Here is a 20,144-nt window from a genome sequence, read left to right on the forward strand (position 1 = left end):
ACATATTTAACATATTAATAACGGGTCACTCACGTATTTTAAGTCGAAAAACGCTCAACCGCGTCAAGTGAGTCACCGTCAACGCAAGCTCCTGATGAGACTACTCGGTACGGAGTGAAACATGTCGAGCGTTTTTCGACTTAAAATACGTGAGTGACCCGTTATTAATATGTTTAATAAATTTACAGTTTTTAGAATTTTTCCTGTATTTGTAGTGTAGACGACATTACGTAGTTCGTAGTTCTAAGTCAACGGCGAGTACCCTATAAAATACTATAAATTGTTGATACCCTTGAGTGTCGAAATATACGTTTTTTGTGGCATAAACTGCCGCATCTTTTTTTACGTTCAAGCTTAAAAGTTTTCACTTTTTTCACAGTTTTAAGGGACTGTAGACCTGAGTAAATGGTTTTAAATTTTAATTTCAACTCGATACCTCCATGCGTTCCCGAGATAGGGTCTTAACAGACAGGCAGACGGACAACAAAGTGATTCTATAAGCGTTCCGTTTTTTCCTTTTGAGATACGGAACCCTAAAAACGACCATCAAGTGGTCAGCTGCGGTTGGCCGTGTCATAAAACGCCCAGAATATGTTTGCCGTTTGGTGCAGTATTTATTTTCATATGCGGCCTGCACAGCATCATAAAGTGGGGAGTTATTCTCGAATGTGTTATTTCGTAACACAATTACATCGAAAACGTATTGGACGCGAATATAGGTATGTACGTTTTGATGTTGAATTCCTGGCCCCAATGTCACCACGGTGACAGGTGCGACAATTGTCGAAATCACTATTACTGACGTCACATGCCTCCATAGGCTACGGTAACCGCTTACTATCGAACGGGCCGTGTGCTTGTTTGCCACCAACATTTTAATAATAAAAAAACTCCATTATATCGCCAATAAATAAGTACTTATTTTGCGATGCTAATGACAATTGTCACAAGAAACACGACAATTGTCGCAAAATTCCGACACAGAACTTATTTCCTGTCAAGAATTACCGAAAATTCTTATAAATCTTGTGACAATTGTCATCATCATCGTCATAAACGTACCTGTTTTTTGCCGATATAATAAAGTTTTTTTAAATATTACAATGATGGTGGCAAACAGGAATACAGCCCGCCCGATGGTAAGCGGTAACCGTAGCCCATGGATGCCTGTGACGTCAGCAACATTGATGTTTTACAATTGGGGCCTGGAATAGGTACCTATATAATAATTCAATCCAGTTTACATCAAGCATTTTACACTAGCACCTCATTTAATGAATATATTTCTCTTTTTGTTTCCAAGCTTTTATTTAACTTATCGAATCGGTTGAGAATTGCGACAGCAGAGCTGTGTGAAGAGAATAATATAGTACATTTCGATGCTAGTGCGGAAAGTATGTCATTACTTGAGTGAAGAATGACATTTCCGCACGTGTATCGAACGACGTTTTTTTTAATACAGTTGCGAAAAAATAATAAAAACAACAAGTAAGAAATAAAAACTTTGGAAACTTAAAACATGCTTCTTTGTCAGGCGGCAGCTATTCCTACCACCTACCTTCCATAGCTATTCCGTTCCATTCAGACAACTTATTAAGAACGGTTTTTCTATATTCAATATTAAAAAATAAACGTGTTATAATGATGAAGAGGTAAGTAATAAAATATGAAATTATGTATATTTTTCGTATTCTTACATTAGCAGTAGGTTTTTATGTTGATTACGACGTTTAAAGGAAATTAATAATTATTAACACTCCTCAATAAGTAGTCATGAATTGGAACAAGTATTAAAAAAAATGGAAAGTAAAAAGCACTAGTTCGCGAAAACCAACTTTCCGCACACTAAAATGCTACGTAAAGTAGCATTTTTTGAACAAATGTATTAAAAAAGCCATTTTATGCCCTAGCTGTAACGGAGACCTTGGCTATCGCTCAGTATGGGGTTCTTCAAAAAAGGAGTGTACAGGTTTTTAAAGGGTCGGCAACGCGCGTGTAATATCTCCGGTGTTGCAGGCGTTCATAGGCTACGGTAACTGCTTACCATCAGGCGGGCCGTATGCTTGATTGCCACCGACGTAGTATAAAAAAAAAAAAAAAAAAAAAGTAACTAAAGTAAACCTAATAGAATCTTGTATCGAAAATGAAATTTTTGGCAAAAAAAAATAATGGTATCACTCGTGCTTTCGTTTCCGAACACAGCCCAAAAGCATCATAAACCGTGTCGTGCGACTCGTGTTGGTTTCATTGCCATTGTTCTCTGTGCAATGTTTGTGGATCGCCATTTGCAAATTTGGTAGTTTTTAATTACAATGAACGGCCCAATTTTTCACTGTCACATTTTTATTTATTTTATTTTATTAGAGATAAATCACAAAATTTTACATGATATTATGATAAAAAGCATGGTTTTTTATTTATTATTTATTTATTTAATAAAATACAGAGTATTCATACAATAATCATAGCCCCGCAAAACTCAATAATGAGTTTGACTGTGGGGTCATCAGTCTCTAGTTACATATGTACTTAACATAATTGTATAGTAGTGCAATTACTACAAAATATTGAGATAGTGTATTTTTAACATAGATTTAAATTTAGTTTTCTTATTTTCACATCTTATGGCTTCGGGCAAACTATTAAGCAAATATGGAATTCTTTTCCTAAGGGTTCTATCCCCGTAATAGTTATTAATTCTAGGAACGCATAGTTTGCCTGAAGTCACAGCCTTTGTGATGTAAGTGTGATTAACTGGTGTGAATGCATCCTCTGAGCTAAGCTCCTGCCGGCCATGGTTATTGATCGCAAGTAGGTATTTATGTTTTAAACTGACAGGTAAGATATTGCAAATTTTGAATAGAAGTCTGTAGTTACCTTTACATTTGAGTTTAGTTTTATGGTTAACAAGTAATTTTAAAAATCTGATCTGCATATTTTCTAATTTATCGATATTGGTCTTAGTTGTGAGTCCATAGCTGCCAAGAGCATAGCTCAGTATTGAATCTACAAGTGACATGTATAAACATCTAAGTGTGCTAATAGGAACTTTAAATTTTAAGTGAAAGAATTTACCTAATAAAACTAAGTTTTTCATAAATAAAATTAACATGATATGACCAGGAGAGGTGCTCGTCTACTTTGATTCCAAGGTAAGTAATACATTCTACTTGTTGTATAGGTTCACAGTTACAGTTATATTTGTTTAGATGAAAGCAGTGAAAAGTATGGGCATATAATTTGGAAGGGATATTCTTAAAAACCAGAATGGTTTGTCTCGATACTCCATTCCGCAGTACTTACATAATTAAATATACAATACAATACATAGGTACACATCCAAATACATTTTTACACATATTTTGACTAAGGTGTAGAGTGTGTGAAGTTAGGGCTTGTAGAGTTACAAGAGATCTAATTAACTTTTCTACAATGCGAGCCTTATGGTTTCGACTTGGCAACATTTTACATGAAAATGATTTTGGCGGGTAGAACTACTATTTACACTAACCCACACACTATATTACTATATTGCTTTAGTTCGAGTTCAGAACTAATTTAACGAGATCCCTTTCAGCTTAAATATTCTCAGTTTTCATTATGGCGGCAAAGTTTTGGATTGTATGGATCAACATCTAGAGGTCTGTGATTAGACTGTTTCCTTGACATTTATTAGGGACTGGATATAGGTACAAGGTCTCTAAACAATACGGCCTTAAATTTAAATTATGTATTGTACAAGACAGGGATACAAAGTAGGTTGTTAAGGGTATATGCCGGTAGGCCTCCATCAAGATGGAGCGACGACCTGGTGAAGGTCGCGGGAATTCGGTGGTTGCGAGCGGCACAGGATCGGTCGGAGTGGCGAGCCTTGGGGGAGGCCTATGTCCAGCAGTGGACGTCTATCGGCTGACATGATGATGATGATGAAGGGTATATGTTGCGTGTATGTAGCGTGTTGTGGAGGGGAGAAGGCTATGCGACCAAGCCTGGTTTAATGCTTAAACTTATGTATGGTAGCGAAAGTTGGGTATGGCAGAAGAGGCATCAGAGCCAAGTGAATGCAGTGAAAAGAGAGCGTTGAGAAATGTGTATGGTGTGAGATTACAAGATAGAATTAGCAGCAGTGTGTAATATTGTCTTCGGTTACCGCGATAGTTACTCATGAAATAAAACTATGAAAACGGATTATATCGCGTATATTGAATTTATAATACATCCCGGCGTTTGACCACGAACGCTGTAAAGAGTTCGAAAATCCGTTTTCATAGTTTTATTTCATTAGCAGCAGTGTGATAAAGCAAAAGTGTGGACTGAACGAAGATGGAGTAACAAAAATTGAGAAAGGTAGTTTGGACACGTGGAAAGAATGAGTAAAAGAAGGCTAACAAAGAGAGTGTATAAGGGAGAGGTAGAAACGGGAATTGGAAGGGACTGATCAGATCAGGGAAAACCTGGAGAAAGGCCAGGCCAGACCACCCTAAACCGGTGAGCGTGTATGAGGAATGTTATGAAAGTGAAGGAAGCGTAAGAGGTATATCAGGATCGTAGCAAGTGGAAATCCGTGGTTTCTGCCTACCCCTCCGGGAAATAGGCGTGATTATATGTGTGTATAATTAAGTGTTTAGCGCAGCCTTATATTTACTGGCCGCTTAGCCAACGTAGCGTATCGTAGTCACCTTTCTCTATCACTCTTCCATATTAGTGCGACAGTGATAGTTGCGTTTCGTTCGCTACGGACCGTAAACGATTGCACGTTGGCTACGCACTCTGGGCTACAGAGGTTCTGGTAGGAATAATTAGAAGTTTCGTTAACCCCTGGATTACGTACGCGGACAACTGGTGCGGAAAACAGATTTGGTACGGGGCTCAAGCCAAGGGATATTTAGTTTTATGTAAATGTTTAGCTAGTGAAAGGATATGTTGGAAATATGTTTAGGGTAGGGTAGGAAACAGTGGCTCAGCTCGAACTGTGGCTCAGTCGCCCCAATATCGCCTCCATATCATGTTGGAATTAGGTTGAGTAAGCCTTATACCCGGCTGTTTTTCCTAGCCACTGTTTCCTAATAACAAAAAACACCATATATGTGGTATTTTCTATTAAAAGGGACCTTATTGTCGATGGCGCTTACGCCATTATAAACGATGCTCAGAAATAAAAACAATGGCGCGCGATGTTGTGCGGCGTAAGTGCGACAATAAGGTCCCTTTTCAAAGAAAATGCCCCATGTTATATAGCAATATTCATGAATATTCCCAGTTTTTTTTTTTTTTTTTAATGTGATATTCAGCAAACGAGCAGACGAGCCGCCTGATGGGAAGCAGTCATCGTCGCCCATGGACGTAAGCAACATCACAGGAGCCACTTAAGCATTGCCGACCCGTGAGACAGATTCATCAAGCGCTGGTCGTTTAGCGGTATACGAGTATGCGACTTTCAATCCGGAACTCTCGGCTTCATACCCCTGCTCGTACCAATGAGTTTTTCGGAAATTATCTATGTACGAATAGACCGCGAGCCAGGAACAAATTTTAATAAGGTAAGATAAGATAAGATAAAATTTATTTCATTGAAAAATATCCAAAAATTAAAACAATCAGTATACAAACACTGTTTAGAAAAGTAAACATAAAATATAAGATCTTGTAAGCAAAAATTGTAACAGGCTCTAACATATGTTATTTAACATCAATGACCAATCGCCTCCCGGGCGATAACTTGTACAGTGGTTAACGGCTGTGTATGATGAACCCTCGTGGACGTCAGCTGCCCCTCCGTTGGTGGGTTGAGGAATGGCAGCCACCGAAACACGTTAATTTTTTTTTCATCACTTCCCGTTTGATACTTTTATGTCAGATGATAGTTTAGATGTCATTGTGAATTTAAAAATCGTCAGCCGGTTGTATCGCGGTGGAAAGAATGTCAGCTGGTCGCATGAACCGGCGATGGCTAACGATATATGCTCCTGGCCCTCGGTCTAGAACTCTAGAAACATCATTTGATATTTGCCAGTCGCTTTTCGGTGAAGAAAAACATCGTGAGGAAACCGGGCTAATCCCAGTAAGGCCCAGTTTACCTTCTATGGCAGTCGCTTTCGTTAAAACTAGTGCCTACGCTAATTACTGGGATTAGTTGGCAAGCCGACCCAAGCCTCACTTGAGCCGTGGCATAAAACTGATAACATGATGCTGTCACTCTTATGTTACTTACTACTTTCTGGTATTACCTATGCATGTACAACCAGCCTTAAAGTTTGTAGTCTATGATTGTTCATTATTTTAGTATGTGGGTATTTTTGCACTTTGTAATTTTTTCCTCACGTTGACCACGAACGCTGTAAAGAGTTCGAAACGTCGGGATGTATTATAAATTCAATATACGCGATATAATCCGTTTTCATAGTTTTATTTCATGAGTAACTATCGCGGTAACCGAAGACAATATTATTAACCTATATTTAAAAAAGGTACTACTAAAAAGTAGTTAATTACACAGGTGACACAAGTCTTTTATGCAGTGGTTTCTGTAACCCAATTTCGTGCTATTCAGAAGTTATGAACGTTTTATAACAATGCTTAATATCCGGATCTAGGGTTGTCACTTCCTGAGGTATTGTTCTCGAAAAAAGTTTTTCATTGTACTAAAAGGCAATTAATTATCTTGAAAATAACTAAAAAAATACGAGTAATAAAACCTTTACCTTTATTAGAAGTAAATCTATAGTATTGAAGTAGTTTATTTGTATTCATTTGTACATAAATTCTCATGAAATAAATGTTTCAAAAATGTGCCCCGTAAGGAGTAATAAGTAATAGCACAGAATAAGTAATAGTATTGTCCTACAGAACGGCCACGCACCGCCCCGCCCCGATTCGAATTACCTCGCCCCGCGACAGCAGATTGACGGCCGTTTGCCGGCCGCTCAATACTATTTTCAAGCAACTTACTCACACTATGACGCATGCCTAGGTTTTCCCGAGGGGCTACAGTATGGGGTTCTTCAAAAAAGGAGTGTACAGGTTTTTAAAGGGTCGGCAACGCGCGTGTAATGTCTCCGGTGTTGCAGGCGTTCATAGGCTACGGTAACTGCTTACCATCAGGCGGGCCGTATGCTTGATTGCCACCGACGTGGTATAAAAAAAAAAAAAATGCCGCGTGTACAGACGTTCCGTTCACACATAGAAATGCAAGTGATTTTTGATGTATAGCGTGTCCGCCCTGTGATTATAAACCCAAGGCCATGCAAACAATTTTTTTATTATTATTTTCGATTGGAATTTTTATCCCTTACCTATTGAACTATTCTTTTAAGATGGTCATCCTATTACTACTTCGGTGGTTCTAATGAGAATGAGCCGAAGTATCTGTACCTGCGATACGTTTTTTAAAGAGTTCCTAGTGATATTTATATTCTCCATCAACAGGTCAGCCTGCAGACTGAAGCTACGATGGTATGATATTCCATTGTCAAGTAAGTTACAAAATTATACCCAATTGCAGCTCAATTTGACATGAAAAACCTAATTAACGTCATTACCGGGTCTAACGCTATAAAATTTCATTATTATTCCTTTTTCCAACGTTCACAAACCTCAGTTTAAAAGGTAAAGGAAGACTGACGTCCCAGCAAAATGTCAAAATTGACATATTGCTGGGACGTCAGTCTTCCGTGACCAACCTAGCTGAAACGTCGGAAAAAAGGTAAAATAATTAAATTTAATCGCGTTAGACCCGGTAATGACATTCATTATGAAAAACTGTTTAAGTATTACTTGTAATATAACAAACTAACTAACTAATAAATAAATATTATAGGACAATTTTACACTAATCGACCTACCCAGGTAGCATTTATACGTCATTATCACGTCAGCGACGTCATTATGACGTCGCTGACGTCACTTTGCTACCTGGGCAGTCTCACAGTGAGCTCAATAAGGCTTGTGTTGTGGGTACAACGATAGAAAACATCCATAACTCAGAAAAAAATCATCATCTTCCTCGCGTTGTCCCGGCATTTTGCCACGGCTCCATGGGAGCCTGGGGTCCGCTTGGCAACTAATCCCAAGAATTGGCGTTTAGTTTAGGCGACTCGTTTTTACGAAAGCGACTGCCATCTGACCGTCCAACCCAGAGGGGAAACTATAGGCCTTGTCGGGATTAGTCCGGTTTCCTCACGATGTTTTCCTTCACCGAAAAGCGACTAGTAAATATCAAATGATATTTCGTACATAAGTTCCGAAAAACTCATCGGTACGAGCCGGGGTTTGAACCCGCGACCTCCGGATTGCAAGTCGCACGCTCTTACCGCTAGGCCACCAGCGCTCTCAGAAAAAAATATCTGTGATAAACAAACAAATAAATGCCCTGTACGATTCGAACGCGGGACCTCCAGCTTCGCAGGCAGGGTCACTACCAACTAGGCTAGTCCACAATGCCAAGCAAGGGAACAATGCAAGTAAATGATATACCAGCCAGCTTGTAAATCTGATATTTATAGGAAAAATGCGTATAACATGTGTATTGTTTTGCTCAATAACCTCCCTCATGAATTGAGAATATTGCATGGGAATGAATTTAAGAAAGAATTGACTAGGTGGCTACAAGAACATTGCTTTTATACTATTAAGGACTATTTAAATTACAAATTGTACTCATGAAATAAAACTATGAAAAACAAATTGTACTATTAAAGTTTTACTTGACATGACGCTGACATATCAATCCATTTTATTTTATCTTAATTTTTTAATGTGCAATTTATAAGTATTTCTATTTTTAATTTTATTTGTAATGAATTGACGTTGTTGTATTAGGATTATTTAAATTATATGCATGTACCTGATGTACCCTACTTGTAAATGTAATTTACAAACGTTTTGCATGTTGGCTTTATGTCGACTGAATACTGACTCTAAAACTGTATTAAGACCTAATTGTAACGTATTCTGGCAAATAAACATTTCTATTCTATTCTTCTATTCTATTCTATTCTATTCTATTCTATTCTAAAATAAGGAAAAATATTAAAAACTTTTAACACAAGCTAAAATTTCACAAAATGAACACTCTAAGTGGACTTTTAAAGCGTTGGATACTCGAGCGTATAATTTTACACAGCTTTTTAAATGAAATGCATAGCGTATTGTGCATTGTGCAGCCGGTGGGAATAATGGCGGACACTAGTGGATACGGGATACGGGCTTCTATTAGGCATGTGCTACATAAAACTAGTATGTCGTTTGTATTTCTAACTGTACTGCAGCAATCAGACTACACGTCAATTCTCTAACAGCGTAACAAAAAGGGACTTCAATTTTTTTTAACATGCAGATACTAGATATTAAAAATTTATTTTTAATTTTATTTTTATTTTATTTTTTATTTTATTTTTATTTAATTTTTTTATTTTTTTTTATCCTGCCGGAAGTGTAACTTTTTCTATTTTTTCCTTTAATATAAAAAAGGGACTTGTATTTATAAGCTTTTGAAAAATGATTAAGATTACAAATTTTATATCACACTAAAAATTAGAAAATGAATTATCCTAAACTAATCTACTTGAAAATACATTACTAAAAAAATAAACAACGATTAACAATGTCAAACGAATAAACAATAAAACAAAAAGGGAAGGAAGGGAAGGAGGGAAGGAAGGGAAGGGATGAGTTCGCCTTTGTACTGCCTATTCTGTACCATATTTGTGTTCTGTGTTCTTTGCGTAATGGTACGGAACCCTTCGTGCGCGAGTCCGACTCGCACTTGGCCGGTTTTTTAGAGTTACATCTCTACGAAATATTTTATGCTATATACCGAAAAAATTGTGCTAAGCTAATATGACGTAGCACTACTGGCGTAGCGTTGTAGTACATAATTAGATTCTGATTTTACAATTTGTTAAAGTTTTGAGTTCTCTAAGATACAATCTTGAATTCTTGACACGATTCGCACTTTCCGTACGCAGGTTCCGTACTTTTTATTATTTGTTGTTATAGCGGCAACAGAAATACATCATCTGTGAAAATTTCAACTGTCTAGCTATCACGGTTCATGAGATACAGCCTGGTGACAGACAGACGGACAGACGAACAGACGGACAGAGAAGTCTTAGTAATAGGGCCCCGTTTTTACCCTTTGGGTACGGAAACTTAACAAAGGAATTTGATTTGAACACGTCAAAAAGAGCTTATAATAAAGTGTATGTAACTGTACATAATTAAGCATTATGACGCAGTCACATAAACTACTATTAAAATCAAAATACCGCTCAAGGTCAGCAGCCTGGGAGCAACTCTTATTTCGAAGCGCGTCCCATGCACATTCTTACACATTCATCCATTTTTATTAAAGCATACTGGTAATTCCATTTACGCAAAATGACGCGAACTACCGACACTCGTTTAAATACACCGCCGCATACGCAAAGCAAATTCAATGTCTCATCTTTTAATTTACAGTATCCTTAGTGACAACACATTTAAATTGAAGAAAAATAAGATCAAAATGTGATAAGAATTTCAAACTCACCTGCAGTGTCGTAGTTTCACAGTAAATTAAATAAATTCTGGGAGCAATAACAGGTGTCACTACACTTCAAAACAACATCGAAGTTAGCCACGAAATTCACATTTAAGAGTCCCCGGCAAGTTCTATTCTCCATACAAACGTAGTTACGCTCTCATTTCAAAACGACTCGCTAGACTGCTCTGAATCGTTGTACTTACAATAAGATAAAGTATATCTAAGTCTGTAATTAATTCATATAGCTTCAGATACCATAGTAAAAAAAAAACAGCGAATTTAAGCTTTCATACAAAATTAATTTTCACTCTATTTCGTTTGTTTTATAAACTGAAGCTATATAAACTAATTACAGACCTAGATATACCTCATGCCATTAAATTATTTTACGGTTTAGATTCACTTGATTTAGTCACTCGCGCGACATGTTTCGGAGAGCCTAGGTCTCCTTTCTCAAGCACTAATAGTGCGAGCAGCGTTCACGACGACCGTGTATTGCGTACTGCCGCTGCCGCGCGCCGCGTCGCTCGCTAAGGAGACCTAGGCTCTCCGAAACATGTCGCGCGAGTGACTGAAACAAGTGCGTCTAAACCGTAAAATAATTTAATGTTAGTATGTGTCACAACAGTTTAAATTCGATTACCTCATGCCATTGTATATCCAAAGTTTCGTTACAATCCAACACGTAGTTTTGAAATGAGAACGAAACTCCGTTTGTATGGGAAGGTGAAATTCGGCCGAGCTTGCCGGGGACTCTTATGGTATGACGTATGCGCATTATTATCGACCGCGCAGTCTTACCCTACCCTACCTTTATGTCTACGCACCATTTATAGTTATGATGAATCGAGGTATGATTTAGGCTTTCCCCTGAGCACTATTATTAAAATACTCAGACATGTAAACTAGTATAGTTAGGCGCGCTACTTAATCGATTTAAACTAGTTTGTAGGTTACCATCAAAAGTGCCCTACTCATAGTGTTGTGTTCCTGCCGGTAAGTAAGGTTGCCAGAACTCAACGAGGGAGAGGAGTGTTAGGGTCGGCAACGCGCGTGTAATATCTCCGGTGTTTCAGGCGTCCATAGGCTACGGTAACTGCTTACCATCAGGCAGGCCGTATGCTTGATTGCCACCGACGTGGTATAAAAAAAAAAGTTTCGTATCACGCTAGCTTCACTCCGTTTGGAAGTGTCATGGCGAGCGGGAGCCTGGCGGAGTGCATAAAATAAGAGTTGTTTTGTTCATCCAATACAAGACGGAGTCCGGACGTTACAATCATCATCATCAATCTAGCCCACTCACCCATTCAGTCGCCCACTGCTGAGCATACTCTCTTCGTGTACGCCACTTATCCCGGTCCTGGGCTAGTCTTATCCAAAAGTGCCCCGCGATTTTTCAAACGTCATCCACCCAACGAGTCATCGGACGCCAGGCGCTTCTTTCATCCGAAAGCGGCCACCAATCCGTCAACATTTAGGTCCACCTGCCATCACTGCCATTAGCTTTGCTCTTGTCGGTGGAGTAATTGCCAATCCTTTCTTTCCTGAGCCAGTGTATTGATTTGCTCGTACGATGCATTCTCTTTTACTTGGCATTGGCATTGGTCTGATAGCCTTACAAAAATAATGAATAAAATTAAAAAAAAAACCTTTATTTCTTACAGAATTAATTATACAGCTTCCAAAAGTAGTCTTGTTAGTAATTATCATGAAAAAAGAGTGTAGCTATTTTAGTGTTAGTAAACTATAAGATAACAAAAAAATATTAGAATATTATTATTGATGAATGAAATTAATGAAATTAATTTATTCCAGAAAATATTTCTATATGAGATTAAAACTAACTGCATAATAAAATATGATTAAATTAAATAAAGACAAATACAAAAACAATAATGAAATGTAAAACATGTCAAATAAGGAACTGCGTCTCGGGTCACCCCGACCCCGATACGACAGGCTTGTGGCAGGCCCTTGCAGTGGACTGGCGTCCCACTCTCTCACTCTCACCACAGATACAGCCTGGTGATAGACAGGCAAACGGACGGACAGAGGAGTCTTAGTAATAGGGTCCCGTTTACCCTTTGGGTACGGAACCCTTTTTTTTTTGTCGGAGTGGGAATGCACTTACGCACGGTGTGTGGGACTCGCCGCTCCTTTTCCCTCTCTTGGCGAGAGGGGGGGAAAATTGGCCCTACCCACTAAACCCTCTTTGCCGTTCGTGAGGGCGCACTGGGATCGATAACATTCCACCACGGCGCCCTCCGTGGGTACGGAACCCTAAAAAAAAAAGCAAGGACAAAATAAAAGCTGTAACAGACAGGCGTACCGGACAGCGACCGTGGTCCGGTCAGTATATTTCTTTCTAGCTCTCAGCTGCGTCCAGCTGCGTCCGCAGCAAGCTCGGTTCTCCATACAAACGTAGTTACGCTCTCATTTTAAAACGACTAGCTAGATTGCTCTAAAACTTTGTACTTACAATAGGATAAGGTATATCTAGGTCTGTAATTAGTTTATTTAGGTTCAGATACAATAGTTAAAAATATACAGCGAATTTAAGTTTTCCATACAAAACTTGTTTTTATTACTCTTTCGTTTATTTTATATAATAGAGCTATATAAACTTATTACAGACCTAGATATACCTCATGTCATACAGTGAGAAAATGTGCAAAGTTTCATTACAATCCAACACGTAGTTTGAAAATGAGAACGAAACTCCGTTTATTATTATTTACAACGACGGGACTTAATCGCGTAAAATAAGTTTTAAATTTACCTCCGACGTTTCGAGGACGGCGTTGTCACCGGGTCGACACACAACACCCACAAAACCACTAGTGCGCAAAACGTTCAAGTTAATAAACAAGACCAAGTGCGGGTAGTTCGAAAAACTCGCGCGCCTAGAAGATGTTGATGTCAACTTTAGCCAGTCTTCTCCGAGACCACGGGGACAACGCCGGCCTCGAAACGTCGGAGGTAAATTGAAAACTTATTTTACGCGATTAAGTCCCGTCGTTGTAAATAATAATGAGTAAAAATCGTGAAAGTTTAAATCAGTGAAACTCCGTTTGTATGGGAAGGTGAAATTCGGCTTGCTTGCCGGGGACTCTTAAACTATTGTAGATACTTTTAAATGCGAATAATCGTCTATTTATATTTGAAAAAGTAATCGAGGGTGGCAGATTCTTTTGGCGCGATGTTTCATCCGCTACTATAGTTGGTCAAACCAAATTGTCAGTAAATAAGAACAAAAAAACTATCCTATACTCATCCTTTTCTTTTGGGTGCTAGTGCTAGTGTAAGACAAGGATAGTATGATTCTCTATGTTTGAAATGAGACAGTCCTTTGACAAACTATATTGATGGTGACTACAAAATTATGCAGCATTGCGGCATGGCAATTTTGCTTGCAGTCGGAATTGGAATTTCACCTTTACAGGGTGCAAAGGGAGATCTGGAGCCCGATTCAAATTTTAAAACTTGTTACGATTTTGAACTGGTTTCGACACGACCTTGACTTGCCTTGGTGATTGGCGCGCATCTCACGCCACTTTTCACTTCATTTCGCATTCACCAAGAATAGAGTCAGAAATGATGATATCCGCAGTAGAACTAGGGTCACAGACATATCTCGCAGAATAGCGAATCTTAAGTGGCAGTGGGCGGGGCACATTGCTCGCAGAACTGATGGCCGGTGGGGCCGGAAGGTTCTGGAGTGGCGTCCGCGTACCGGAAGACGAACTGCCGGTAGGCCTACAACGAGATAGAGCGACGACCTGGTGAAGGTCGCGGGAACTCGGTGGATGCGAGTGGCACAGGATCGGTCGGAGTAGCGAGCCTTGGGGGAGGCCTATGTCCAGCAGTGGACGTCTATCGGCTGACATGATGATGATGATGAATCAGCATGAGCGATTTCCAAGGTCATATCAAAATAAGATCAAAACCGTAACAATTTTCGAAATCTGAATCAAACTCTCGTTTGCCTACTATATCATAAAAAAAATTGAAATCGAGCGCAGTATTAAAACACTCACTATGTATATATTACATATACTAGTTACATTTCGAAAGCACTTCCAAAAGTATTAGATTATTTAGCGAGCGGACTTTTTATAATTCTATTAATTTGCGCAGTAACTTTTAATATTTTTTGCGGGAAGTGGATGTTTGCTAAACTAAAATTAACGTTGGGGGAGAAACATGTACTGTTGACTGGGAATAATAGCCTCGTTTATACTGGGCGTTCTTGGACTTTCAGCAAATAATGAAAATGTGTGTACCTAAACCTTCTGGAGATTTTACTTATTATTCACTAGGTAAGCAAAAGCCGTAAAGCCGTTTAGGTAGGTTCCGTACCCAAAAGGTAAAACGGGACCCTATTACTAAGACTCCGCTGTCCGTCCGTCTGTTACCAGGCTGTATCTCATGAGCCGTGATAGTTGTACCGTAAACGTTAAGGTTTTGATATTGTTTTTTATTAAATAATATTATGTAAATACCTAGTCATGACGATCATAATATAAATTCATGTAGATTAGTCTAGCATAATTTATAATGTAATTTCATATTATGAGAATAAATATCTAATCTAATCTATAAAAATCGCTTGCGCTGTTTGGTGCAGTCGTGTACGATCGTGTTTACAAACATCTCCAAAAGATAACGTTCTAAAAACATATTTACTCGACCTTACTTCCTGTTGTAACGTAACGACCCGAAGTGGATATTGGCCTCCGACACCAAAGACCGCCATGCTATTCTGTCCAAAGCCGTACAGAGTTTGGACAGACTAGCATTTACTCGACCTTATCTTAGATTAACTGAAAGAGATCCCTCAAAGGGATAAATATATATACATTCCTAGTTTCAAAAATAGTCCACGTTCTTCTTTATACTAGTATGTTATTTTTAATAAAAGTACTACTACTTACTGTCACTGTTTTAGTGGCGAACGTTCCAAAAATATATTGGACGTGGAACGTTTGTTTGTAAATATGTACCTTGACACAATCTTGCGTATCATATCAACATAAAAACATTAACAAATTGTATGCGTCCTAGGATTCACTTCGGGACATCAAGCTGAGTGAGAACCTTTAAGTGCGATTCTCTGTTCGCTTAAATATGAATTTGTTTATTATGTTATTTTTGTGCTAATAAATATTTATTTTACAATTTCTGAATGTTTTGAATTTTAGATGCTCAGTGAAAACGCATAATCTAATAAAAAAATAATAAGTACCAAATAGCGCACGCTACAGTTTTCGTTTAAGATTTGCCCTTTCATTGAATTTATAATTAATTGATAAACAAATGTAGCTTTCTCGCTACTAAATACGTACCTTTTGCAGACAAAGTTTCTTTGATTTTATGTAAATAATTAACTTTAAATCTTGCCAAGCTTTGAGTTGAGGAAAGCTTAATAAACTTTTTGTTCGAACAAGTTACATTACTGCAGCAATCCTTTAATTCTCGTCATGAAACAGCGAAACAGAATTTGTGCCACGGTTTAATTTACCTCGCTTTATTTTGATATAATATTTGGCTTAAAGAAAAAATCATAAACATATTACGCGTCACTTACGTATTTTTAATCGAAAAACGCTCGAGATGTAACGGACATGTTATGTTAGGTACGAAGTGAAACATGTCGAGCGTGTTTCGACTTAAAATACGTGAGTGACCCGTTCTTAATATATTTAATATGTGTGTGTCTCACTGAAGTTTTAATATTAATAATAATTAACATTCTGCTGGAAATAAAATTGCCATTTTATTAGGCAGGCATCCGGATTTATATTCCAGTATTTAGTCCATCACTTTCACCCAATTAGCCCAGCTCATTTTAGACTCCATCAAATCTTAAGTCCTTATACCCTCGCGGGTGCTGCCTCTGCGTGCGTCCCATGGACACGGGCAAGGGCAGCATCCGCTCGGTGTACCCCTTACATCTCAAAACACATCAACACGCATCTAACGCTTGACAATAGAGGCGTGTTCAGATATTTGTGAGCACCTCGGCCGCTCCGATATATTTGATGGCGACGGTACATCCGTGACTCCAACGTGTCAAATACCTCGGATATACACCGTTGTGTGCAGTGCAAACAGACCGTTAGCACACGCATCGGTTGTTTGTCGCCTCGCCTCCCATCAAAGGATATTTGCATATGACAGTAAACGTTTAGCAAAAAACCGGCCAAGTGCGAGTCGGACTCGCGCACGAAGAGTTCCCTATCATTACGCAAAAAACGGCAAAAAAATCACGTTTGTTGTATGGGAGCCCCACTTAAATATTTATTTTGTTCTGTTTTTAGTATTTGCTGTTATAGCGGCAACAGAAATACATCATCTGTAAAAATTTCAACTATCTAGATATCACGATTCATGAGATTACAGCCTGGAGACAGACAGACGGACAGACAGACAGAGAGACAGACGGACAGACGGACAGTGGAGTCTTATTAATAGGGTCCCGTTCTTACCCTTTGGGTACGGATCCCTAAACAAGCTAGCTTTTTACCTTTGCCATTTTTGCACGTATTATTTTTCAACGGGTAGCGCTTTTATTTATGTGGAAAGTGTTAAAGGGTGGCGGCATAGAATCGTTTTTAGGGTTCCGTACCCAAAGGGTTAAAACGGGACCCTATTACTAAGACTTCGTTGTCCGTCTGTCTGTCCGTCTGTCACCAGGCTGTATCTCGTGATCTGTGATAGCTAGACAGCTGAAATGTTCACAGATGATGTATTTCGGTTGCCGCTATAACAACAAATACTAAAAACAGAATAAAATAGAGATTTAAGTGGGGCTCCCATACAACAAACGTGATTTTTGACCGAAGTTAAGCAACGTCGGGCGGGGTCAGTACTTGGATGGGTGACCGTTTTTATAGTTAATCGTACGGAACCCTTCGTGTGTGAGTCCGAATCGCACTTAGCCGGTTTTTTTAGATGTAAAAGTTTTTTGTCAAAAATATCATTTTTGATAGCTTTTATTGCTTGTATTTTTCTTTCAACAGCCATCAACTAATACTCACTGAGACAATTCTTACAAACCCAAATATAAAGGTTGCGTTGTTTTATCACAGAGTTCCTATGGCCACCTCCTGTGTCCATCATCAGATGTGTCCTGTCACGGTCGCCAAAAACTTGCAGGCGATTATGGTGCAAGTAAAAGATCTTGATGTATGTGAAATAGGGATTTAATATCCGAAACTGATACAAGGGTTGATATTCGCGTTTATGTATGTAAGACGCGTGCGGCGCTGTGGCGGCCGCTGGAGCTAACGGCTTGTGGTGGGGTCCGTCCCCCGCGCGCCCGCGGCCCGCGCGGTAACTTGTTGTCGTAGACAGTACCCATAACATTGCATTGTCAACCAACTTACATACTTACATGTGAAGTTTCAGCTCAATCGAATAATGGGAATTGTGTCTAATTAACCTTGCCAGATTTCACCTGAGCATACATACATTGCAAATTAAATACAAGCTTGATGTAAAAGGAATATTTATACCGCAATCATATCGACGGTGGAAAGGCAGAACCCTGTTGGCGAAACTTTGGTCGTAATTGAGTTATATTATAGGTATCAGCGTATTTTTCTGTGTAAATGGAGCTGAAAAAACATCTCTCAAACCACAATAAAAAATAATTAATTGCTTGAATATAACTATTTAATTCAATTGAAATAGAACACATCTCTCTAAATAAGCTAGAAAAGAAGATGTTTTTTTTTCAAACATTTAAAAAATTTAAACCCTCACAAAATGTCGCTCAAAGTGTTCTGCTTTTCCACCGTCAATATGAAATCTCAGGTATTATTATATTGTTTTACTACGTACTACTAAGTATTACATAATATACACAACTGAAATGAGTGGTTTCCTTTTCATTAAATGTCAAAGACACAAAGGCTATGGATTTAGGAGGTTAACAAATATAAATTTACAAGTAGAAGCAAAACTAAATGTTTCAAATTTAAACAAAAAATTCAAACTTATCACAAGTTTTCTAAGCCGCACTTGCACCGTCCCACTAACCCGGGGTTAACCGGTTAAACCTAGAGTGACCATAGTTACTAGTACAATTTAAAACTGTGTTAACGGTTTAACCGGTTAACCCCGGGTTAGTGGCATGGAGCAAGTGGTGCTAAGAAATTTACTCCTTAAACCTGTACTTTTCAAAACACCTGAAATAATGTTAAACAAGCGTACGGCACGCCATAAAAACAGACATCAGCGGGTGCTTTACCCCCAAAGCTACCCAGCAAAGCAAGTATTCTCCTTGCGGAAAAGTATTTATCTAGTCTTAGAATAATATTTCACGGACATTTGGGAGAACCAGCTAACACAACTTTTATGTGCAAAAAATATAACACGCCAGAAAATATAGCACAATCGAGGATTTACTTTAAGTTTCTTTAGAAATAAAAATCATTTATCCCGCTATAGTAGCCTCAAAAAAAATCGAGGATCAATTAAATCCAATGTTAATACATTGTACCTCGTAAGTCCTATGTCAATTTTTGCGCTTTTGAATTTGGAACTTTCTTTTATTTCTATATAAGTTCAAAACTCGAATTTAATTTGTACTTGTACAAGTACACGGGGACTTACGAGGTTAATTGTGTCGCGGAGCTACTTGTAGAATATGACCTAGTTCAGTTAATAATGCATAATTATTATCAAATATTTTATGTATTTATACGAATTTTTCTATTACTTATAAGTAAGTGTTTCGTGGCAATCAATCAGGTTTATAAATATATTAGCGACCCGCCCCGGCTTTGCACGGGAATGGTGATGTATTATACATATAAACCTTCCTCTTGAATCACTCCATCTATTAAAAAAAACCGCATCGAAATCCGTTGCGTAGTTTTAAAGATCTAAGCATACATAGGGACAGACATCCATCCAGACAGCAGTAAGCGACTTTGTTTTATACTATGTAGTGATTATTTTGTAAATTAAATACTTTTACGGCTTAGCCACTTGTTTTTAGTCACTCACGCGACATGTTTCGGAGAGCCTAGGTCTCCTTTCTCAAGCACTAATGCTATTATGTCTCACAACAGTTTATATTCAATTATTATTTTGTAAATATATTATTAATGTCTTAATAAATTGTACCTATGTAGTATGTGATATGTATGTAACATGTTTGTAAGGGTCAAATCTTGCAAGTTAAATTTGACCCACTTGCCGCTTTCCGATGAAGCTGAAAATTTGCATACATATGTAAGTCGTGTGACAATGCAATATTATGGTACCATCGAGCTGATCTGATGATGGAGACAGGAGGTGATCATAAGAACTCTGTGATAAAACAACGCAACCTAATTGTGTTTGGGGTTTTTAGAATTGTCTCGATGAGTATTAGTTGCCTGTGGAAAGAAAAGTACAGTCAGCGATAAAAGCTTGTATCAAAAATGAAATTTTTGCCAAAAACTTATTTTACGTATAATTTTTCATAATTGTGTTTTTTGGATGAACTAATTTTTTTTAAACAATGAGTCGCCAAGTGTCTTGCGCCGATATCTTCTCGGGGCTGTGGTGTAGGGTTAGAACCAATGAGTTTTTGACATTCATAAGTGCATTGTAATATGCCTGAATCGAA

General features: G+C 38.2%; 1 protein-coding gene across 1 annotated transcript in view; it reads right to left on the reverse strand.

The window, feature by feature from the left end:
• The window catches only part of LOC134747776 (connectin-like), a 115,251-nt gene that overhangs the window by 57,987 nt on the left and 37,120 nt on the right, over positions 1 to 20,144 (reverse strand). The gene's annotated exons all lie outside the window — the stretch shown is intronic.

Source organism: Cydia strobilella, chromosome 15 (genome assembly GCF_947568885.1).
Source record: "Cydia strobilella chromosome 15, ilCydStro3.1, whole genome shotgun sequence".
Lineage (NCBI taxonomy): Eukaryota > Metazoa > Arthropoda > Insecta > Lepidoptera > Tortricidae > Cydia > Cydia strobilella.